Here is a 6,127-nt window from a genome sequence, read left to right as displayed (position 1 = left end):
AATAGAGATGAGTTTTTTGACCATTTCAATCAAATAAGAGATATGTATCCCAAGGCAGCACAACATCTCAAATGTGTCGATTTCTAGATATGGAGTCGGGCATTTTGTTTGGCAAATAGGTACATTCTTATGAATTTAATGTCTTGTTTGAGTTACAAGTTTAGTATGATGTCGTACTAAGTGATTTTTTTATATAGGTATAATATTATGACGTCAAACATAGTTGAATCAGTGAAATTACTATTTGGCGTTGAAAGAGAATTTTCTATCCTGGCGCTATTTGATAAAATAAATAAGAAGTATGACAAATTATTTCACAAAAGACGTATGCAGTTTGTCAACGTAGGAACCAGATTTGTTCTAGAAGTGGAAAAACAAATATCAAAGAACATCAGCTTAGGGACTAGGTTATTTGCTCATCAAATAGCAGATTACAAGTTTAGTATCGACAGTCATGGTGATGCTGTCATAGTAAATCATCAAATAAGATCTTGTACATGTAGTGTTTTTGACTTGGACAAAATACCATGTCCACATGCTATGGCAGCGCTTCGAGCCCAATATGTTGCACAATATGGAATGAAAATTTATGAGTGCTATTCTCCATATTATTCGGTGGAAAGATATATAATGGCATATAGTGAGAATATTAATTCGGTGTCTCCCGAAGAATCTTGGATTGTTCCTGTAGAGCTTTTGAGGAGATTAATACCTTCTCCATATATTGACCCAAGCACTATCAAACCAGGAAAAAATAATATAAGAGGAGGTGTAGAGTCGGAGAATTATTTTCATTAAAAAAAAACAAGTGCTCCGTATGTAAGAATGCTGGTCACAAAAGAACTACATGCCTGGATTGTAATCCACCATGATCATTGTAATAGTAAAAATTGTGTTGTTGTTTGTTATGGACTTTGATATTTTTAACTCATTATTGTGAATATAAATGTTATTACTTTTAACTGGAGTGTGTTGTTCCAATAGATGGACTATCTGTACACAATGCAGAACATGAAACTAGATTGTGTTCATCAAATAGATCACAAATGTGTTGCGACAAATGGGCCATCTGTTGGAACAACATAATACAGTTCTTGCCACTGGTTTATGTTCTTCTAACTGATGACCAATCTGTTTCAACAGATGCTTCATCTGTTGGAAGAACTCAAAACTCTTACTAATACAACTGGATTCAAAATTATGTCAAACTCTCAATTCTTACCTCCAACCCTCGATATGTTAAGAAGAAGAAATAGATAGAATGAAAATTAAACAAGAAATAAAGTCAAAGTCGACCAAACATAGAATTTTTAACTAAACAAAACAAAATACACTAGAAATATATAGAATCCGATATAAATAAAGCAAAAATACATACTTACGAATAACGAATATAACCTAATTATTATAATTATTATTAGTATTATTATTGTCAACTGGCCAATCCTTAATTGGCAGCAGCAGGGCTCTCTTCAGCCTTCGAATATCATGTACCATCCTTGCTCTTAAGGCGCTTAACTCCCACTGGAGTTCATTAAACTTTTTTTGAAGTTCCCTCACGTTGTCTTGCAGAATTTCCATGTCCCAAACCAGATCAACCATATCTAGAACACGCATTCATTAATAAAAAATATAAAATACTAAGGAAAAGAAAAGAGTCCGAATGAATGAGTAAATAAACATACCTCAATGGATCGAAAAAGGAATCTTCTCTTTGAAGAGAAGGGGTTGAAGATGTAATAGAAAAGACAAGATGCAAGAAGTAAAAAAAAATAGAGTAGAATGAAAGATTAAGGAAGAGACCTATTTATAGAAGATTGAATTTGAATGTGTTAGGAAAAAATTCACAACTGCTTACCTCCATTTTATTAATTATATTCAAGATGATGACTTTTTAATTATTGTGAAAAGTCGTGATTTTTCAGCTTCTTAATATTAATTAGTTTTTAAAATTAAATAACCATTTTTCTCAGTTAAATAATCGAAGACTCCTCACCTTTTCAACAATCATATATTTTAATAGTAACTATTTTTTTTGAGTTGTTGCAACAGATGGTCCATCCATTGCGATAGATAACCCATCTATCACAACAGATTTACCATTGTTGCAAGAAATGGTTCATGTGTGCAATAGATGAGCCATCTATTACATTAGATAAGTTATCCGTTGTGGTAGATGGGTTATCTATTGCAACAGATGGACCATCTGTTAGAGAAGCTATTTTGTTTTCTTCTAACAACTAATTCATTAGTTGCAACAGATGGGGAATTTGATTCATCAGTTGTTTTGAATGTGTTAGACAAAAAGTCATGACTGCTCACCTCTTTTTTAATAATCACATACCTTAATTAATCCAAACTGGTGACTTTTTTTATTATTTAAATTTAAAAAATAGGTTTAAAAATAAAAAAGGCAAAAAGTCACAACTTTTTGCCTATTTAATAGTAACATTAGTTATTAAAACTAAATAACTATTTTATTACAGTTTTAAATTGTGTTTATCATTTATTTCCTTATTATTTATTTATGAACCCTTTTTCTTTATTAAATAATCAAAAAGTCATGACTTTTCACCATTTTAATAACCCTTTTTTTATTAATAATCATTTTTAGTCGGTTTTTCTAATAGAGGAACCATGTATTGAAATAGATTTGTCATCTGTTCGAAGAACACAAACAATGGTAAGAATTGTATGTGTTCATCCAATAGTCCCATTGCAACAGATGGCACATCTGTTGCAAAAACAGGGTTTTGAGTTTTTCCAACAAATAACCCTCTGTTGAAACATATTGGTCATCTGTTAGTTGAACTCTACCTAGACTGATGAACTGTATTGTGTTCTTCCAGCCAAAGCCCATCTACTGCAACACGTGGCTAATCTGCTGAAAATATTTTTTATAGTCTGTCGTATTAGTTCTTTTTTACCATTTTTTATTGATGCACAAGTTAATAAAACATATTTTATATAATAAATACTAACATTTACATCCCCAACAGTGAGTTAAAATTATCAAAGTCCATATCAAATAACAAACAAGTTTACTGTTACAACGTTCATGATGCATTACATACGTAGCACTTATTTTTTCTTGACGTGCATGCAGTCCATTGAAATGGAAGATAGTTACCCTTTGAGCCTCTGTAGTTTTGTACACTACTTTATAATAAGAACTGAAGATTAAATATTGTTTGACACTAATAGTGTAGGAAGAATAAGGTGCGTGCAGATGGATGGATCCATTTTCATATGTAAGATTTATGTATTACTGATCAGATTACCGTGACAACACCATAAAGTACAATGATTTTATAAATGTTTTTTTTAACAATTAGGAGTTAACCCTTCAAACAAGATCTTGTATTTTATAGTTAAGTTTAATAGGTACAAACTGATAAGGCCGAAGGTTTCCAAGAAAATGGTCTCGATACTCAGTTACAATTTAATGATGATTTTACACATATTTTTGCGTTAAGTTCTGAGAAAGGATATATATTTGATGGCATTACAGAGATTTAATAGTGATTGGACTGATTTTAATGGTGTAATAGACTTTGAGAAGGCCTTCGAAGCCTTTCAGTACAGCAAACAAGAATAGAAAACCAATAGAAATTCCCCTAATCCAAATTTATGTGGATGGGTTGCTCGGGGAGACTATTAGACAGTAAAAGGTGCTTGGGAGGATACCTGCACGAGAAAGAGGAGGTGAAAAAGACCATATATCAACTCAGATTTTGTTAAAGAGGAAACACTGGGGAGAAAGCAAGGAATTTCTAGCCAATCTGGCTAATGAAATTGACTTGAAAGATGAAAAATCTGAATCAGTTGCAAATATGAAAGTGTATCCAAAAACTAAAATCCGTCAGTCGTTGCTGAAAAGAAAAATAGTAAAGTAGACTAGAGCTGGACACTTTGCTAGGTAGCTGCGACTAGTTAGCATGGCTTGAATGTTGACCCACAAAGAGCAGGATCAAAACTCTAAGGAACCAGCTTGACGAGGACCGAGGATTGGTAAGATGGTTAGTTAGGAGCGAAACTTAAACCAAGAACTTCTAAAGTAAAAATAAGGGAAGCCTAGGCGTCAATTTCTAAAGTCTAACTTGCATAAACTTAAACCAAGAACTTCTAAAGTAAAAATAAGGGAAGCCTAGGCGTCAATTTCTAAAGTCTAACTTGCATCCTATGCCTTCTGTTTGTGTTTCTGATCAGGTCAATGGAAATAGAAAAGAAGGTTTAAAGTTGGGCAGAAATCCCATGCGTTTTTGTTTTCACTGCCTTTGACTTGACCAGAACCACAAGCAGAAGGCCTATGATGCAAGTTTAACTTCAGAAATTGCCACCTTGGCTTGATCCTTTGTTTTTAATTCAAGAGTTGTTGGTTTAATTTACATTCCTGAGTGATCATTTTACCATCTCTCGGTTCTCACTAAGCTACTTTTTTAAGTTCTGATCGTGTGCTTTGTGAATAATCATTCAGGCCACACTAACTAGTCGTGTTACCTAGAAAAGTGTCTAGCTCCATTCAATTTCACCATTTTTCTTTTCAACAATGAGTGATGTATTTTTATTTTTTGATACACTTTCATTTTTTCAACTCATTCAGATTTTTCATTTTTTATATCAATTTCTTCAGCCAAATTCATTACACGTTCCTTGCTACCCTTTATTTCTTTTTAATAAGGTTTGAGTTGATATATAGTCTTCAACACCTCCCATTTCCCTAGAAAATATTCTCTCAATCACCTTCTACTGTATAATTGTCACCCCAAGCAACTGAGCCATATAAATTTGGACTAGGGCAATAACTATTTGATTTCTATTCTTGTTTGCAACAGTGTGAGGCTTCAGAGGCCTTTCAAAGGTCCATTAAACCTTTAAAATCAGTCCAGTCACTATTAAATCTTTACACTACCACCAAAAACTTGATCTCTTCTCCAAACTTGATACATAAACATTAGCAAAACAATCATTAAACCGTAATAGGGTATCTACACCACGTACTTTATTCCTCAGCCTTATCAGTTCGAAACTATCAATCTTGACTATAAAAAGTAACATCTTATTTGAATGATTAATGCCTAATCAGTAAATAACAGCATTTACAAAATCAGTGTACTTTATGTGTGTTTTCACGATAACATGACCAGTAATACATGCCTCCAATATATGAAGTGGTTCCATCTATAAGTAGTTTATTACTCTGAACCCATATTTACTCTAGCCTTTTATGTTGGTTGGACAAAAGTTGATCCACTTTCAATTTTTTTATCTACAAATAAGAGAAATATAATTGATGTCAAACAAGTAAAGAATAAAAAGAACATCACAATTGATGTCTGCATAATTTAAGTAAAGGGTAACACAAAATTCAATAAATACAACATATTACAATAAGCATTCCAACAGATGACCCATCTATTGTAACAGATTACCCATCTGTTTAATAAATAAGACATCAACTGCAATAGGTGATTGACATATTGCAATAGATACAGATTACCCACCTGTTTAATAAATAAGACATCTGTTGTAATAGGTGACTGGAATATTGCAATAGATGGGTTATCTGTTGGAATAAATTAAACCATCTTTGCTGCTAGTTTGATTTCTTCTAACAGATGCTTCGTCTATTGCAACAAATGGGTCATAAGTTGTAAGAGCTATTTAGATTTATCCCAATAGTTGATTAATTAGTTGCAATATATGTTCCAGTACTACCAACACCACCACCATCAACATCAATAACTAAGAAACAACACCATATGTTCTAACACTATTAACAATATCAATATCACATATTCCAACAACACCAACACCGCCAAAAACATCAACAGCAACATCAATAACCAAAAAACAAATAAAAGACAAACAATAAAAATCGATACTACCAACAAGGCTTTTTAAGTTCTCCCAACAGATGATTTTTTTACATATTTTAATAAAAATAATGGTTCATTCATTCAAGACTTAAAGATACCTTTACTTCAATTTTCTTAATAAATAGGATGTGTGTAATGGGTAAAAAAAAATAATAAATGTAAATAACTAATATAAATAACATGCAAAAAAGAAGATGAGAAGGCGAGAGAAATAGTGAACCATACCTGCCATGTTATAAGCAAAGGGA

Source organism: Capsicum annuum, chromosome 12 (genome assembly GCF_002878395.1).
Source record: "Capsicum annuum cultivar UCD-10X-F1 chromosome 12, UCD10Xv1.1, whole genome shotgun sequence".
NCBI classification, from domain to species: Eukaryota; Viridiplantae; Streptophyta; class Magnoliopsida; order Solanales; family Solanaceae; genus Capsicum; species Capsicum annuum.
Note: the sequence above shows the minus strand (reverse complement) of the source record.